Here is a 19,640-nt window from a genome sequence, read left to right as displayed (position 1 = left end):
ATCCTGGTCCCAGGATCCCCCTGTGAACAGATGGGTGGAGGACAGTGTCCTGCAGGGGAGAGGCTTTTGTTACTACCAGACCTGGGAAGAGACACTAGGGAGGCAAAACATCCAATATTCCTTACTGTGCTTTCTTCTCTCTCTCTCTCTTTTAAAATAAATCTTTATATAAACTTTCTATATTCTAAGTTCTTTACAAATGAATATTTACTTACTTTATCCTCATAAGAATTCTATGAGGTTAGTATTAATTATTAATACTCATTTTACACATAGGGAAACTGAGGAAGAGAGAAGTCAAATGACTTGCCCATTCAGGCCACACAGTTTGTAAGCAGCAGTGCAGAGTTTAAATCCAGACCATCTGGCTGTGCAAGCCACATTCTTACCATTGCACTTTTTTAAATGATGATGGTGATTTTTTATATATAGACAAGGAAACAGATCCAACAGTGTGCTACATTTTTTAAAAAGGATTTTCAAAATAGTATGATTAATATGATTTATTTACATATGAAACTACACACAGACACAGGAAGGGGAACATTGCCCTCCGGGGACTGTTGTGGGGTGGGGGGAGGGGGGAGGGATAGCATTAGGAGATATACTTAATGCTAAATGACGAGTTAATGGGTGCAGCACACCAACATGGCACATGGATACATATGTAACAAACCTGCACATTGTGCACATGTACCCTAAAACTTAAAGTATAATAATAAGAAAATAAAATACATGAATGGAAGGGTAGGTACAAGCAGAGCAGCAATAATAGCTAACATTTATTTAGAACCCAACATTATTCTAAAGAGTTTAAGTGCAGTGTTTCACCTGAAACACCTAACAGCCCAATGAGGTAGCTTCTTTTATTATTCCCCTTTTATAAAAAAGGAAACGGAGGCACAGAACCTAAGACATCCATCCAAGAACACACAGTTAATAAGTAACAGGGCCAGGATTCAAGCCCTGGAAGCCTGGCTCCAGAATCCAAAAACCCTTTTTTATTTCTTTAAAATTTTCTATATTCTCTAAAATTATTGCAACAGGGTAGTACCATTGTTACTGTTACACATAGCAATACAGCAATATTCATTTTGAAAAAGAAAAGTTTATTTGATCACTAGTATCACAGTGGGAAAGCAATCCTATGTAACCATGGGGACTCCAGTAACTAAATGTGATCTGTGGCATGGTGCACTGACAGGTCCATGCTATTGGGAACTTTCTAAATTACATTGTCCTGGGTCTCATGAAGCAAACACTCTGCCTCCAACCCCTTTGCCAACAGCACACAGCAGGTTCACTTCTCAAAGTTATGCAAAGTGCATTGTGCAGGTGTCAGCATTGAGGCAGATAAAATTATTTCAGTTATGAACTTCCAACTGTTTGTGTGCCCAGGGTGGTCCCTGCTGGGGGCGTCTGCAAGCACAGAGTAAACCAAAGGGATGTAAAGAAAAGGTAGCAAGGGCTGTATTGCATTTAAGAAGCAGAATCTGAAAAGGCAGAGTAAAATGGATATTTATGGGCATCTCAGGAGTTTCCTCTGCCCTCAGTATTGGAGTCAGAGACTGCAAGCATTATAAGTGCCACCCTTTTTAAAAAGGACAATAAGAACAAAGGCCCTAGCTAGCTGCCAAGACCCCTGCCAGCATCACCACTGTGCGCTTCTAGACCTTCTAGCAGACTCCCCATGGAATCAAACTTCTGTTTTTCAACCTCCTGATTTATGAAGGATTCACACTGTCATCCCTCTCCACACTCCTTACTAGATCAAAAGATATTAATAATTCATAATAATAATAATGAAATACTACCTTAGATTTTGCACCTTCTCCTGGTTCTATACTGTACAAAGCATATTAGCATATAAACTCCAATTTTTACAGCAACCCTGCAATTTGTATACTTCTGATTCAGTTGTACAGGTGGGGAAGCTGAGGATTAGAGAGGTTAAATGACACTTCCAAAGCCACACAGCTATGTAGTGTTGGTGTCAGAATTCAAGCCCAGGTTCAATGACTTCTGAGACCACAACCTGTCAACTCTAACAGATGGCTTCTTTCTCAGATAATCTGTGGCCACATGCATGCGGAAATCTTTTGGTCCTATCACAGCCTCTGTAGCAGAGGGGAGGTGAAATAAATATTTGATTGATTAATTAAAACCAGTTATGTCTTCTGAGGAATTATAGGGGAAACTGAATACTTATACTTCTTTTTTTTTGAGACGGAGTCTCGCTCTGTCGCCCAGGCTGGAGTGCAGTGGCGCAATCTCGGCTCACTGCAAGCTCCACCTCCCGGGTTCACGCCATTCGCCTGCCTCAGCCTCTCCGAGTAGCTGGGACTACAGGCGCCCGCCACCACGCCCAGCTAATTTTTTGTATTTTTAGTAGAGACGGGGTTTCACCGTGGTCTCGATCTCCTGACCTCGTGATCCGCCCGCCTCGGCCTCCCAAAGTGCTGGGATTACAAGCGTGAGCCACCGCGCCCGGCCCTGAATACTTATACTTCTTTACCACTGGGAACGTTCAGCCTTCACTCTTCTACTTCTTGGAGTTCAGCCCGCAGCTTTCAAAGCTCAGCCCAAGGGCCTCTGAAATCATTCAGTATAGGCTGCATATACATCAAACATTTAATATATGTGACATATGCTGAGTTAATCCCAGTATCCTGGAAAGAACACCTCCAAGAACAGGAGTATGAAGTTTTGCTCACCTAAAGATTCTGTTCTTCTTTGGCAGCACAGACTTGAGTAATCCATTAGACTCTCAGGCGTGTTTCTTTCTCGCCTAATGGGAAGCATATGTCTTCTACCTCTTTTGTAAGTCTGTTGGGAGAACAAAATTAAATTGAGCTAAACCATACACAACACTTAACACAAAGTGGCCGCCATATAGTGTGTGCTCAACAAATACTTGACTTGATGTTGCAGTTGTTCTTTCAAAGCACTACAAAAATGTAAATATTGTTATGTATATGATTATTATATTTTGCGTTCCCCCAAAATACACAGTGAGATCTCAAAAAGCGGGGACATTGGGATTTTTTTTCTTTCATCATATCTATGTCCAGCCATTCATCATCTTTCACCTGAATTACTTAAATAGCTGCTTAACTATTCCTTTTCCTTTTAACTTCTTTCCTCCAGTTTGTTCTCCACAATCAACAAAACGAATCTAAGTCCATTCCATGAAAAAAGCTATCAGGATGTCCCACTGCATAGGGAATAAAAGACAAAGTCTTTGGCATGTTACATAAAGTCTTCCATGACCATGAACTTATCTTCGAGCCTGATCTTCTGCCTCTACAAAACCTCCCGCCCTATTTTCCATTAACCCTATTGTCCATTTTATATGATTTCCCCTTGAAAGTGGGATTCCATTCTCATTATCTAGGCTGGTCCCATCTTCTGTAGCTCACTTTACAATCTTCTGCTTCTACCCCAGTGGACACAGGTACTATCTCTCCAACCAAGCCAAAGTTTTCTAATCCCCAAGCACACAAAAGTGCCCTTCCCTCTCAAACACTCAATCAGGAAAAGTCCTACCAGTCTTCAAGACTGTACTCAAATATCACTTTCTCAGGAATGTATTTCCTGACTCCCCTGGCAGAGTCAAATGAGCACTGAGTGCTCCATCAATACTTGGATCTCACTTTGATTACAGCACCTGTCACATTATATTGTGGATGTTTAATACATGTCTTCACCATTCCACCATCTATACTATTAGTCCATAAGGCAGTAACCTCTGATCCATCTTTGTTTTTCTAGTTTCTAACACATAGAAAGCATTAAAAGTAATTCTAAATTTCAGAGGTAAAGAAAGAAAGCAAATATAATCAGAGGCCTTTCCCAAGCACTGTGTATAGGGAATTTTTCATTTGAATGTATTTGGTGCTATCATTAAAAATCATCAGATAGGTAAATAATAAGCAGTGAAAGATGAAGAAGGCTGAAATGAGAATGGGAATAATATGGGAACTGGGAAAAATAATGATGACTATGCAACGGAATTGTCAGTGAAATGAGCAACTAATTTAAATTAGGAACTATTGACAAAAAGAATTGTGAGGATAATTTGGAAAAAAGTTTAAGAAGAGCTTGTGTGGAAAACAGAAATTGTTAGCTTTTATATTTAACAATGACAGCTATTAGAACATGACATGAGAGCAAAAAGTAATTATCATGTGTAACACAAGTTCAGCATGGTAGACACTCAACTCATGGTTATTGACTGATCAATTATCATTTGAAGAATGTGATCTGCAAGTTGTTTCTTTAGTTCATGGTACAACACGTGTATTAACTGCTTTAACTAAGTCAATATTACAAATATTCCAAAAATCACTGTGTTTTAATCAGCCAGAGCTGCTATCACAAATTACCATAGACTAGGTGGCTTAAACAATAAACATTTATTTCTCAGCGTTCTGGAAGCTCGAAAGTCCAAGATCGAGATGCCAGCAGATTTGGAGTCTGGTGAGCAACAGCTTTATGGTTCATGGATGAAGCCTTCTTGCTGTGTCCTAACATGGTGGAAGAGACAGCTGAGCTCCCTTGGGCCCCTGGTATAAGTACACCAATCCCTTTCATGAGGTCTCCAGTCTCATCACCTGATTACCTCCCAAAGGCTCCACCTCCAAATATCATCACTCTGGGGATTGAATTTCAACAGATGAATTTTGGGAGGACACAAACATTCAGTCTGTAACACAGTGTGAAAATATTTCTTCAATACTTTATAAAAATAACATACCACAGAGGAACAGCATGGGCATGGAATGAAGGAGCATGAAACAATGGAAGTAACATGGCTGTTGGGAGTTCAAATCTCACCCTCACTGTGTGATGTTGGAAACTCTACTTTTCCTATGTATGTCTCCATTGTTTTTCCTCTTTAAAATGAAAGGAACCACACCTTTTTCATAAAATTGTTATAAAAATTAAATGAGCTAAAATAGTAGGTTAGTTCTTTGATTTTTTTTCTAAAAGTTAATTGTTTTGGTCCAAAGAATAAGACCTGGTTACTGGTTCTGATCTTTCCTAGTTTTAAATGAACAGCCATAAAAGGCAAACTGTCATATCACATTGAACTTTAATTTCAATAAAATGCATATCTCATGCTCTTCTTCACTTCCCCCTGTAATCCTGGCACCTGCAAGGCTTGTGCTTGCTTCCGTCATTGCAGCAGCAGCAGCAGCCTCATTATGAATTGTTCATAATTTCATCAAAGTCTGCATGTTTACTAACTTTGGATCTGAGCTACAGCATTTTCATCTGCCATTTTTATATCAAACATATTCAAGGATCACACAAAACTGATAACCTGGGGAAGGCTTGCTCTCCTTTTGCTCTTGTTCCTGTCTCCTTTGATTTTCTAAATGGGAATTTTTCTAATGTGTGTGTATCTCAAAGGCTGTCTGCATAATTCAAATTAAATGAACGGTGGACAAGTATTTATTGGGTGGGAGTGGGCCAGAAGCTAGGATGTACATTTTACATACATTATCTCTAAACTTATAATTTAGTAAACAAGCATGGTGACATGTAAAATCTATTTATAGCCCCTTGTTACAGATGAGGAAACTGAGGCTCTGAGAAAGCCTAAAAGTTGGGTGACAGCAGAGCTGAGTTTCATGCGGGGATCTGTTTGACGTCACAGCCTTTGCTCTTTCTGGGACATTAGGCAAACTCTCATGCTACAGCCTTTCTCCAAATGGCCTACCACTGTCGCTCGGTTCACATCTACTATAGTTTCTTGATTACATTTTCATAACTCTGGTCAAGTTGGAAAATTCCCTGACTCAAGTCATGAGTCCCTTATTTCATGCTTCTTTGACTGAAATCTTGAGTCTCTTATCATTCTTGTTATCCATTCTCAAAGATTTGGAATCTATTTTCATAGTCTTCAGTTGCCAAGCATGCCCTTGATCCAAAACAGATAAATTACTAAGAAAAGCAACGAGGTTGTCATGTGCTCCCCCCCAAATTCTGTAGCCTGGCTTAGATGGAATAGAAGTGTCCTCAGGAGGCCGAGGCAGGCAGATCACAAGGTCAGGAGATCGAGACCATCCTGGCTAACATGGTGAAACCCCATCTCTACTAAAAATACAAAAAATTAGCCAGGCGTGGTGGCAGGCGCCTGTAGTCCCAGCTACTTGGGAGGCTGAGGCAGGAGAATGGTGTGAACCCAGGAGGTGGAGCTTGCAGTGAGCTGAGATCGAGCCACTGCACTCCACCCTGGGCAACAGAGAGAGACTCCATCTAAAAAAAAAAAAAAAAACAGTGTCCCTGACCCCAGATCACTACAACTGAGAGCTGGCCATACCCACAGGAGTTCACCCTACCCATCAGTCACCCATTTTGTCCAAGCCATTTTCACAGTCAAATTCCTCACCAGGAGACATAGTAAAAGACCCGTGGAACTTTAGGCCATGGCTGCCATCTGATCACTTCAGACTTCCTTTGCCAAGACAGAAGCAAGCAAGGAAAGACTCACTATCCTGATGGGAGTAACTGATGGCCCATTCAGAGGATTTAAGTAGGTGACCCTCATTGCCTGTTTCAGACCTCCACTGTTTCATAACTGGCATAGCAAAGAAAGAGTTTGATGTTCAAGTGGCCCACAGACCGTCACTTGGTGATCTTTGCCTAATCTTGACGGTAAGTAGTCAAGAACTGAAGCCACAGCCTGAGAAGAGCATAGTGACCAATGGCTCAGATTCCTCAGAGATGAGAGTCTGTGCCACTGATTAAGACCAGCATAGGTAGTAGCTAATGGTGAAGGGAAACTAGATTGATAAGGAAAACAATGTGATTCAGTTACAGCTCCAAGACCAGCTTCAAAAGAAAGGGTTATACATCATCCTGCTAACCTTTTCTTATAAGTTTCCCCAAGAAAGACACATCCAGGATCCTCGAGAACTTGGTCTCCAATGGGCTAAACTTAATGTAAGAAACAAGCAGATTTGAACAGAGCAAGGAGTCGGTTATGGTGGATGCTGTGATGTGCCACCCGCATCCTCTTCAGGACTCAGGCATTCACCTTCCCAGCTGCCAAGAGTGTGCCTGATGGAGGATCACCACTTTGCTCCGCTCTGGGAATTGCCTCCAGCCACAGGAATGAGCTGCCCCCAAGGTTACATCCCCACTCCAGGGCAGCCCTCATCTCATGACTCATCTATGCAAAGGTACAAAACCCAGGCTCCTTGCCTCAGTTGGGACGACCCTGAAGAGCATCCTAGCTTCAGAGCCCCACATGTTTTTGGCTGAGTTATCCATGTTAACTGCATTCCAATTTAACTTTTCCCTCTGCCCAATCCTGCTTTTCCTCACTTCCTCATGGAATACTCCCAATAAACCTCCTGAATACATATCAGATGTGTTTCTAGGAAACCTGACAGATTTTACATCTATATAGCGTTTGTTCATTTCTTCGAACAATTATAATAATGACTGATTTACATTCTATTACCCTTTATCTTCCATCCCTCCTTTTCAATTTTATATCCAATCAATGAATTCACTGTGATCTATAGAGTCATTCATACTGTCTCGCTATCACAAACATACATTCTCTTCACTAAGTGTTTGACTCTGCTTTTTTTTCTCAAAATATTTTGTGTAAGAATGAATATATTTTCTTGTTTTCCTATTTGACACCATTGTTTAACTCTTAAAAAATTTAAATATTTCCCTCTGAGGAGACTGGAATTTATTTTGCATGATTACACAACATAAGATAGTCATTGCATTCTCTGTCTGTCTGGATGAAGGCTCTGTCTTAGGTAAGCACTCTGCTACTTGCAGCCTCTACAACCTTAGACAACTCCTGATGTCTTTTCTTGGGTCAAAACTGTGGCTGAGCAGCTTTATACCTTCCATTCTCCTTGTCATTATTCTGATTATCTTCAGGCCTGGGACCTTGATACCCGCAGAATGGGGCTGCCAGATTTAGTAAATAAAAGTACAGGAGACCTGGTTAAATTTAAATTTGAGATAAGCAAAAATGAAATTTTAATATAAGCGTGCACCAACTATTGCATGGACATCCATGCAATGATGGTAACACAGTTAAACTAAAAGTTATTTATTGCTTATATGAAACAAATTTAAGTGAATGTCCTGTATTTTATCTGGAAACCTTAACATAAACTATATTAGAAAATTTTTTAAAACTCTAGAACACTCACCGTAGTCTTCAAAGTACTGGATTTGGAGACAGATTTGAGTTTGAATCCAAGCTCTTAGTTGTGTGACTGCAAGGTAGTTACTTGAATCTGCCAATTCTTGGTTTGTTAATCTGTAAAATGGGCATAATTGAACCTACCCAACTTTCCAGGTCCTGATAGGGATTGGAAATTGTGACAAGAATATATGAGTTATAATATGAATAAGTAAGCAGAGGCTCTAAGTTGACAGGATAAATACTGTACCTGGAAGCTATATCTTTGGTACAATGCTATGCACATTTTTAAGGATTTGCTTTATATTCATAAACTACTCTTCAGTAGGCTTGAGCCAATTTATGACTGGTAGATGTGAATGTCTGTTTTCTCTCCTAAACCAACGCCAAGTTATATTCAGTAATTTCAGTAATTAGCATGTCTGTGATATCATCAAGTGTAGTTGATAAAAACTAATGTTCATAGTCTAACCTTGCAGTGCAGTGTCATCTCACATGAATAATGGTTCTATTATCAGGAATGGATAATGCAGACTCCTTTACAGGATGGATTGGTCAGGTTAAGCATAGTTTGTCCTTAGCAAATACTAAATAATACATTATTACTTTATGTCTGACACAACAGCTAATGTCAAGGTTTAAATTGCCCCAGCCTCCGCCCACCCATTAAGAGATGATTTGCTCATTGGAATCTTATTGAAATGGATTTAGAGGAAGCTAATATATTGGAAAGAAGGCCTTCTAAAGGCCAGGACTGCCATTAGCCATCTTGAAGTCTTTACGAAAGTTACTAAACTTCTCTAGGACTCTATTAATCAAAAGAGATAATCTCTCAATGCTTCCAGGCTGTGACAGTCTCTGAATCTATAGTTTGAGGTTTAATTACTGTTATATGAATATTAAACTCTAATTCATGTCTTACATAAAGATGTCATTCATTGAGCCCAGTGTCCTGTGTGAATCAGGTACTAAGGAATGCATTTAAGGAAGTTTTATTTACTTATTCTTCTATATATATTGATTCTCCTCAAATAATTTTCAATAAATGACTATGAGAACATTAATTAGGCCAAATTAATTAGGACAAAAACCAAGAGCCAAGAGTAGTGCAAGTAGAAAAAAGTTTGGCTAATGATAACCATTATAGTAGAATGCCCAACTTAGTATGAGCTTCCTGGTTGGCAAGGCAAAAAGGACAATGCAGTCAACCTCAGTAGATATGTACATCTCAAAATCTGACCAATGGAGGAAAAATATCTGTTCTTCAGGAAAAAGTGTGTTTTCAATTTTGTTCTCTTCCATTAAATGCTATGTGGGCATTTACAAAAATCATTGTTACATCTTTGAAATGGCATATATCCTTATACGTGAGGATGTAAGGATACATGTCAAATATAAGGATATATGTCTATTTCCTTATATTAGGTCAAATACTTGAAGGTTCATGAACTCCATCAGACATCCTTGATTTCACTTGACTATCCAAAATATAAATGTGCTACAAGGCATCATCAGAAGTCTTTGATACCTTTTTATAGCCTCAGTTCATGCCACCTGTTAGAGTAACTGTATACCTGTACCATCTCAAATAATAGCCATTAATCATCTCTGCCTATTGGATATTTGCTCTATGGCTGGTTCAAATTGAGACATGTTCTAGTGTAAAATATACACTGGATTTCAATACATACTGTTTTCAAGAAAAAAAGTAAAATATCTCATTATTAATTTTTATATTAATTAGAGAACATTGGTACTATTTGGATAGATTGAGTTATTAAAATGTTATTAAAATTCATTTCACCTGTTTCTTTTTACTTTTTATAACGTAGTCACCAGAAGTTTAAAATTTCATATGTGGCTTGCATTTGTAGCTCACGTTATATTTCTACTGGGAAGCATCTATGTATAACAATAATAGTAATAAAATAATAGATTTTTAAGAAGCAAACAGGTGCAGACAGTTAGTGGTTGCTGTAGATGTATTATTTCATTTTCCATACAGTAACACCTCATGTCAAACCGAGTCAGAGAGGCTTAGGTACTTGGTTCAGCATTGCAAAACTAGTATGTGTCAGTTGCATAAACCAATTTCCAAAAAACTTTTCTCATCCTTTAAAGTTCTGAGTCTTCAAGTCCTGTTGAGAAGTTGTTCATTTTGTCACCATAACCACATTAATCAATATTGTTTAGAGATCAGAGAACTGAATTAAAATGGGGCAGATTTAGGTTTCAGTCCTGTCTCTGCTATCAGCTTAGTTCTCCCCACCAGACCTCACTTTACCTTCTTTAACCAGATCATCTAATTAGCTAATGTGTATTAATGTTTATTATGCTTTAGGCACTTATCTAAGCAGTTTACATACTAACTTATGCAACCATCATTACAATTTATAAGGCAGTTACTACTATAGGTGTATTTTTCAATGAAGAAACCAGGGCATTAAGAGGTTAATCAACTTTCTGAAGATCTTACCCCCAGGAAGTGGAGGAGGCAGAATTTGGACCAATTTGTTTAGCTCCAGAATCCATGTGCATAAATTCTAATGGCACCCAGGGTGGAACCAGGGGGCAGCCTGTTCTGGGTGTGGGCAATAAGGAAGTGCATTGTCTTAAAGAACTTGAAAACAATAATACACCTGGCTAAACATCAGTCTGTGTTTCTTATCACCAAGCACTGGCAATTCTAAGTGATTTCAGGGAGAAAAATACATGTTTCTCCAAATTATTTGTTGGTCAAACAATTGCTGCTATTAATGTTGACTTTTACTGATGTGTGTATAATTATCAAATAGGCACATGCTTATTGCCCATTAACAAAAGATAAAATTAATTCAGAGGACTCTCAATTCTAGAGTAGGCCCTAACACAGGCAGGACCAGCTGCACACATTGGTTTAGAGAGTAAGTTTGTAACAATCAGGAATCATTTAGACTCCCTTCAGGTACAGGTGTAGTTTGTATCTCCAACCTCTGTGGTAGTACATATTTTTATATTTAACCAACAGTTAAAAAATAAACAATGAGAGTACAGTGATGGCACAGATAAAGTGTCTGAGTTGCTTCCATTCTATCCTTCTATGTGGCAATGGGGAATGTTTATTTCTGTTTAAAATGTCAAACAGTCACGCAGTGTGAAATCCAAAATGAAATATTTTCATTTATAAAGTAAGAATTTTAGTTTATTCATGAAATATATTCATTCCATTACACGATTATTATTGAAAATGCTTTTTGATGGGGTTGTTTGTTTTTTTTTTTTGTAAATTTGTTTGAGTTCATTGTAGATTCTGGGTATTAGCCCTTTGTCTGATGAGTAGGTTGCAAAAATTTTCTCCCATTCTGTAGGTTGCCTGTTCACTCTAATGGTAGTTTCTTTTGCTGTGCAGAAGCTCTTTAGTTTAATTAGATCCCATTTGTCAATTTTGGCTTTTGTTGCCATTGCTTTTGGTGTTTTAGACATGAAGTCCTTGCCCACGTCTATGTCCTGAATGGTATTGCCTAGGTTTTCTTCTAGGGTTTTTATGGTTTTAGGTCTAATATTTAAGTCTTTAATCCATCTTGAATTAATTTTTATATAAGGTGTAAGGAAGGGATCCAGTTTCAGCTTTCTACATATGGCTAGCCAGTTTTCCCAGCACCATTTATTAAATAGGGAATTGTTTCCCCATTTCTTGTTTTTGTCAGGTTTGTCAAAGATCAGACTTTTTTTTATTATACTTTAAGTTTTAGGGTACGTGTAACCTGCACGTTGTGCACATGTACCCTAAAACTTAAAGTATAATAAAAATAAATAAATAAATAATAATAAAAGAAAAAAGAAAAAAAAAGAAAATGCTTGTGCCCTGCAGAAGAAGGAGGTATCAAAAACATACCTAATTTGGGTATCAACTATGCTATATCTACCATTTAACTCTCAGAATTTCTAGGAACAGCAGCCTCTCTGCATGTCCTGCCTGATCTAAAATGCCATGTTTTATGATTATATCAACTCTCAATCTTTCTATTTCAGAATGTAGGCAGTTTAGAGTGTCTGAAATCCTTCTAAAAACTGAAGCAGGGAATAAATAAACAAAGCTTATTTACACCGGGCCCCCTCAGTCATTTTCTTCATTTTATTCTGGACCTTCTTGACAGTGTTTCTCAGAAATGTGGTTCCCAGACCACAATGTAAAGATGATGTTTCTTTGTGGCTTTGAGCCCAAAGTCCTCCCCAACTTCATTTCCAAGGAAACTCTTGCAGTTTCCCTGGATGTGCCATGATCTTCCTCTCTTTCATACACACATGTCTGTTCCTCCCTCTACCTGGAGAATCTCCTTACGCTCCTTCTCTCTGACCCATCTTAGGCTTTGGAAAAAGCCCACCTCCTCCTTTAGGATTCATCTTACATGTGAACATCCCATGGGAAAACCCTCCTGACACAGTTACTGGTTACTTATTTATTGAACACATACAGTAATCCTCACATTGCTGGTTTACATGTCTGCTTCCTCTTATCTCACCTTAAATGTGACCTGCTGAAGTTCAGGAATAACTTTCTCTTTATTTTGCTAACTAAGAAGCCTGGGACATAATCTGTCTCCTAGTATTGCTTCAATAAATCTTTAGCTAATAAATTCATGAATGAGGTCCAATATTTTCTGAATGCTTAGGTTGATGTCCCTAGGGAAGAATATGATAATATTTAAAACAATAAGGAAAATTATCTAAGCCTGAGGTTCCTGGAAAATAGCCTGAGGCAAATCTTAATGTTTGAGTACAATGCCTGGCCACAAGAGAAAGGCACAAAAGGGAAGACAGAGAAGGAAGAAGGAAAAACACAAGCTTGGCAAGACTAAACTGTTCCAAGTTTCAGACAAAAATATATTCATCATGGGAGATGTCCCTGGAAAACTGGAATGGAACTAGTGTGTTTCACTGCCTCAGAGGGAAGAACAAGCAATTTCTCTGCCAGCTCTTTTGCGTCTCTGTGTCTCACTGGTCCAAGTTCACCCCATAGGATGTGAACTCCTCCACAGTGCTTGGCTGTGTTGCCTGAACCCTCCGAACAGCCTCTTGGGAAGCTGGAGCCTCGTGGGTCTGCTGGGGTCAGACAACGTCTGCTGCTGCCACAGTTCTCAGCACCGGGGGCTCCATGGAGGCCACTGCTGAAGCCTGACTCTTGTCCCCAGAAGAGGCAGTGGCAGGACACAGGTGATGGGGGCCTTAGCCAGGTTTGCTGCTGCAGAAATGGCAGGAGCCAAATTTGGGAAAAGAGCAAGTGACCAAGGCTAAGCAGAAGTGCATCAGCTGGGTTCACTACGTAATGATTAATAACAAATAGCAGCTGATGTGTACTAAGCACTTACATTGGATCAGACCCCATATTGGGTCCTGGGAGCACAGTGGTGAGCAAAAAAATGACGCAGTCCTTTTTCACAGAGCGTAAATGGTTTGATGAAGAAAGCAGACATTAATCAAACAATCACCAAGTAATGAAAAATCGTAAATGTGAAAAGCACAACCAAGAAAAAAGTTCTTCATAAGTTTATGTCAAAGTTTATGTCATCTTTTCAAATCCTGTGACAGGAGCTATTCGCCAAATAAGGGTGTCAGGGAAAGATTCTCTAAGTGTATAAGAATGAAGTACAAATATTAAGGATAAAAAGGGGTTATGGAGGCCAAGAGAATGGAGGAGGAAAATATAGACGTACCAGCAGCAGTGGGCAGAGGCCCATTGGTGGTGTGGAGAAGGTGCTTAGAAGATATGATGAAAGAAGTTGCTGGCCAGGTGTGGTGGCTCACGCCTGTAATCCAGCACTTTGGGAGGCTGAGGTGGGCAGATTACCTGAGTTCAGGAGTTCGAGACCAGCCTGGCCAACATGGCAAAACCCTGTGCCTACTAAAAATACAAAAATCAGCCAGATGCAGTGGCGCATGCCTGTAGTCCCAGCTACTTGAGAGGCTGAGGCCAGAGAATCGCTTGAACCCATGAGGCAGAGCTTGCAGTGAGCCAAGATCACAGCACTGCACTCCAGCCTGGGTGACAGAACAAGACTCAAAAAAAAAAAAAAAAACAAACAAACAAACGAAAAGAAAAGAAAAGAAAGATGTTGAAGATGTTGCTCAGGGCCAGGTGAAGATGGAGAGCTACACAGAGGATGGCTCAAAGGAGGCCATGGAGTCCATACTGGCAATTTTATGGAATTGTTTCCATAAAAGCAATAGGAAGCTACCAGAAGAATGCAAGGAGATCAATGAAGAAGCTAGCTTAGTTTGTACTGCAGAAGAGATGATGGAGTTGAAAATAAATGCAGACAGATTTGAGGTTGACTATGGCAAAATGTCTTACAATAGCAATGGGACAAAACTGGAGAATGGTTATAGCAGACTATTATAATAACCTTAATTTTACTCCAGCCTTATATGGCTTGAAAACTGTGAGTTATGCATACGCTTGTATTATTTTTCTCATGAGTGTATTACTTTATAGTTTCCTGGATCAGGTACCTTTTTCTACTCTCTCCCGAGACAATGAAGCACTTTTTCCTATCAGCCAGGTATTCCACAAAGCAAAACATCCTCTACCCATAGAAGGATTATTTTTTCATTCCCTCTGCTGTAATGTTTAATGATATTTTACAATGAGTACTTATACAGATTTCTGAGATTATGCATTTTCTTAAAATAATTATGATAACAATGGAAATCATATTTATTATAAACAACATCTTAATTTTCTGGTTTGGATGGAGTGTCCTCTATTCTTCAGAAGATTTGCACAGATCTGCCAAGCACAAGAGCAGAAAGCAAACGAGAGTGACCAGTTACATTTTCCATGAATGCAGGCAAGACTCAACCTCACTGCTTCCTCATCCTCATCTTCACAAAGACAGAAAACAATCACCAGATTGTTGTATAAGTGAGAGTTTTCCGTTAAAAAAACTGTAAATCACTTATAACAAGAATTATTAAAATTATAATAGGGAATTGTAAAAGTACTATTTAGTATAGTGCAAAACAGTATACTAAAAGATTTTTACGGCAATATAAAATATCATACTATTATTCCATATTATAGCAGTAATTCAAGAAATCTTTATAAAACATAATGATGATAAGAACAGACAAAATACAGAGTAATGCAGAGGATATTAAATATTAAACTTCTATAAAACATCCAAATAAAATGCCATCAAAATTCTAATAGGCAACTTGAACTTACTTCTATGATAACTTCTATTTTATACTGGATTTTATGCTTGAATTGGCCACATACGATTTCTAATTGATATTTTTAAATGAAGCTCTTTTCAAAGTTTTTAATGGTCACCACAACTAAAAACTGCCTTTGTTCAAGTAGGTGATAATAAAATGTAAAACTATTTTTAAAACCCTTCAATATTTGCGATAGCCGAAATTAAATTTACAGAATCCAGAAGATCTTTTTCTCCTTTAGTTGATGAAAGTAATAACTACATTTCTTGCAGTAATGTAAATAGATTTCAAATGCAATCAACCATTTTTATAAAAAATATTTCAAAACAATGGAGAAATTCTCATCTGAAAACATATGTGAGTTGCTGAAGTGATTATCCTCTACAGCTAGTTTGGACAGAAAGAAGATAAAAGAACTATCACTAGAAGAGCATACCAACCACAAATAGAATAGAGGGATCCAGTATTGTGAAGACTGAGCCTCTGGGCTGGCCCCTGAAGTTGTGGCTTCTAGTCCTTGAAGAAGCTGCCTTCTAGCTTTTCCACCACTCCCACAACCTAGGCTACAGACCATGTTCCCAGGGTATCTGGAACATAAACTTCCTACGCTCTGCAGGCGTGTGTCCACAAAGGGCAGAGTAGTGCTTCATGACTGAGGCTCCCCTAGCTATGTTTCACAATTCACAGTCTAATAAGAATAGCCAGATGTTGCTTATTCTGGTCATTGCCTGCAGTGGCCTCACTTGACCTCGGCCATGAGTCCCCACTCTTCACCTGAAAACTCCTATGAGTCGGTGAAGTCAACAGCCAATGGGATTCATCAATATCATCTACTCAGGATAAAAAGACAAAGGCATCCTCGCCACCCACTTCCAACCACTGTCTGGAAAATGCTGGCTTAGAGGAACATTCTTCAGCCTCAGTGAAGAGAAAGGCAAGAGTCTATGTGCATAAGACACTTGGAAATTTAGTATTAGCACAGCAGGTGTGCTGGCATTCTGAAGGGATTATAATCAGATTCAAATCAATATGCCCTAGTGTTTCAAGTGGTCTTGTCTGTGATGCAGTGGAATACAGCTCTGTCTCCTGAACCCTTGTCCAAGTAGTATGGAAATTTTACTTATCGAGGACAAATCTGAGCTTTTAAATTTAAAGGTGAACATGAGTCAACAGAACATTAGACACGTAGGTTGAAATAACTAAGGTACAATTGCATCCAAGTAACACCTCGGAAGCAGATTAGTAGAAATAAAGCTCATTCATATTCCACAGCTCTTGTCAGATAATAAAGAGTTCAACATAATTCAACTGGTGGCTTTTGTTTGGTGGAGCAATTATCAAGTGGAAATCATGATTCATTACAAATGTCATCAGTCCCTTAAAAGCGGTTATATATTTCTTTGCCTGGAAGACATCTCTTCCAATTTCTTTCTTGTTTAAATTCTTAATTTTCTGCCTAGGAAAACCTCTAAAACAGAAAAAACTAAATTTCTCAATCTTACACATGGCCTTAGGCATGTCACTTAAGATCTGTGATCCAGTTTTTCATTTATAAACCAAACAAATGAGCCGAAATTATATATGAGGCTGCATAACTTTAAAATTCTAGAATGCTATCTTTGATTTGTTTCCACAAGTCACTCAATTGATTTGGAATATTTTCCTCAGAAACTGTGCGTTTTCCCCAATATAAAATGTTATTTGGATTATCATTGAAACTCAAGAAAATTAAATAATGGCATAAAATGATACAAGCTTTAGGTAACATGAGCAGAGAGAGAGATGGCATTATTTATCTTTGCATCCTCGGGGTTGTTTGGTGTGTATTCAGTGCTCAGTAGATATTTGATAGATTCAGAGAAAGATCTTTGCTGAACACATAACCTTCCATGATTGTTTTGGGGGATTTATTTTCCTTGCTTGTTTTGCTTTTGTTTTTGACAGGGAACTTCTTTGCTTGAACTTTTCAATACTAAAGCTGTGTGACATATAGGAATTGAAAAGGCCCCAATACAGATAAAATCATTCGCAAATCTCTTTCTTGATTCATACCGGCTTCACCCTAACCTTTGGCATCATGTATAAGGCTGTTTTCTTAGGCTATGCCCTTGACCAACTTATCAGACCATTCATTCCCTTCAAGTACCTACTCTGGGTGCAAAGGCTATGGAGGTCAATAAAACAAACAACCGTCTAGCTTTCATGGAGCTTATATTCTAAAGTAGAAAGACAGGGGGAAAACATCTACATATGTGACAAAGAAAACTTTCAGAAGGCAATAAGCTTTATGAAGAAAAATATATAGTTGGAAACAAGGATAATGGGGGAGAATTGGGGTGAGGAGGCACTTCAGCTAGGGTGCTTCCAGAGAGGTCATTTTAGGGAGATCATATGGCAAAATAAAGGCAGTCTGTGGAAGATCTTGGAACCCAGTGAAAAGTCACAGGCAAGGGCAAGCACTAAAGTCCTAATAAGACACCTTGAACAGTGGTAGGAGGAATACAGGTCATCATGGCCAGAGTGTCCGAGGAAAGAGAAAAAAAGAGATGAGAAATTGAAAAGTTAGAGGATGATATTCAAGTCTCCACTGACTGCTTAGTACTCGTATGGAGTCAACACATTTCATTTGCCCTCTCTGAACCTCTGTGTATTTCTGTATATTAGGGAATAATACTTGCCTCAGAGGATGGCTGTGAGGATTCCACACAACAAAGGTCTTTCAGTGCTATCCTATGATATGCCAAATGAAATTCAAACTCCCTAACACAGCCACCCAGGAGGCATGGCTACCTCTCTAATGTCACTTCAGCTGCTTGACACAAATACAACACATCTTTGCAGTCCCTCAAATGAGTCAAGATTTTCCTCTTTTTATATGTTTCCCCCTGTCTTTCTCCTTTAGAATATAAGCTCTATGAAAGTGAGACTGTTGTTTGTTTTATTTACCGCCATAGGCTTTACATACAGCATGGGTACTTGAAAGGCATGTATAGTTCAGTAAATGCATCAAGGGCATAGCCTAAGAAATGAAAGGAAAATCTCGACTCACTCGAGGGAGTGCAAAGAATGCTGTATCTGTGTCGAGCAACTGTAGTGGAGTTCAGCGAGTCTGTGCCTCTCACTGGTGTTCCCTTTAATTGAAATACCCGCTACCTTCTTCTTGCCTTATCTCACTTTCACTTGAGTATCAACTAGCTCAAGCAATACTTCTCGATGGGAACTTCCCTGATATTTCCAGTGCGGTGACTATGCCCTTTGCCTGTAGTCCAATGACACACTGAGCACCACGGACAGTGTGCTCAGTGTATAGCCACTATGGTTTGTCTCACCCTGTCTATTATACACCCCTTGAGAACAGACACAATGCCATATTTTCACACCAGACTCCAACATAACCTGGAACAAGTAGGGGTCCAAGAATGTTTATTGAGCAACCCTCATGTCAACTGGAGTCCCTCAATGCTGAAGATGTGGACATAACTGGCACCCACTGTGAGGTTCAAATATCCAGAGTTAGTCAAGGTAAGATGGGTCATTTCATAATAACAAATCTCAATGGCTTGATATAAATAAGAATTATTTCTTACTCATGTAACCTGTTTAACCAAGGTTTGAGAGGGAATCTGCTCTTTTTTGTTCTCAGGGACTCAAGAAGACAGAGGGTCCTTTTTGATACCTGATTCCTCAGACATTGCCACAGTGGCAAGAGAAGATGGACCGCTGCACACAGGCTCACACAGCTTCTCCAGGAGATGACACATGATGCTTCTGTTCGTATTTCATTGCCCTTGAGAGAAACAGGGCCATGCCAAATTTCAGAGAAAGGGGAAGCTAAATCTTACCATGTTTCCAGAACAAAATAATGTTTGTGAACAGATATAATAAATAGCACATCTCTCTCACTCTTAGTTAATTCCCAGAGGCTTATACACCTGTAGTCCCTCTGACCCTCAGCCATAGGATCCACATGTATCATCTCTATTATATGTAACAGATTTAGATGTAAAAATTAAACTCCAACTTTAACAAATTTCTTCAAGTTTACCCATATTGAATATTTTGTATGTTTGGGGAAATCTAATGAAGACCAAGGACCAAAGGCTCACTTGCCTAGAAACCATTTTAGTCCCCAATTATTTTAGTCTTTACTCTGACCTCCAAAATTCCTCGAGCCACAAATTTATACAGAGCTCCTTCAATTCTCTAACCCCTAAACTTAAACATTCAAATGGGCAAAGTACCCAGTAGAACAAGAGCC

The 19,640-nt window shown here is 38.9% G+C and overlaps 1 long non-coding RNA gene across 1 annotated transcript in view; it reads right to left on the bottom strand.

Annotated features, from left to right (window-relative positions):
- LOC115830628 overlaps positions 1-19,640 on the bottom strand; it is an 85,908-nt gene that overhangs the window by 50,615 nt on the left and 15,653 nt on the right. The window contains exon 2 of the long non-coding RNA XR_004026157.1: positions 2,715-2,826. This is a non-coding gene — a long non-coding RNA (uncharacterized LOC115830628). The remainder of the gene's footprint in view (positions 1-2,714; positions 2,827-19,640) is intronic.

This window comes from Nomascus leucogenys, chromosome 16, assembly GCF_006542625.1.
Source record: "Nomascus leucogenys isolate Asia chromosome 16, Asia_NLE_v1, whole genome shotgun sequence".
Lineage (NCBI taxonomy): Eukaryota > Metazoa > Chordata > Mammalia > Primates > Hylobatidae > Nomascus > Nomascus leucogenys.
This window is presented reverse-complemented; position numbering and strand designations above follow the sequence as displayed.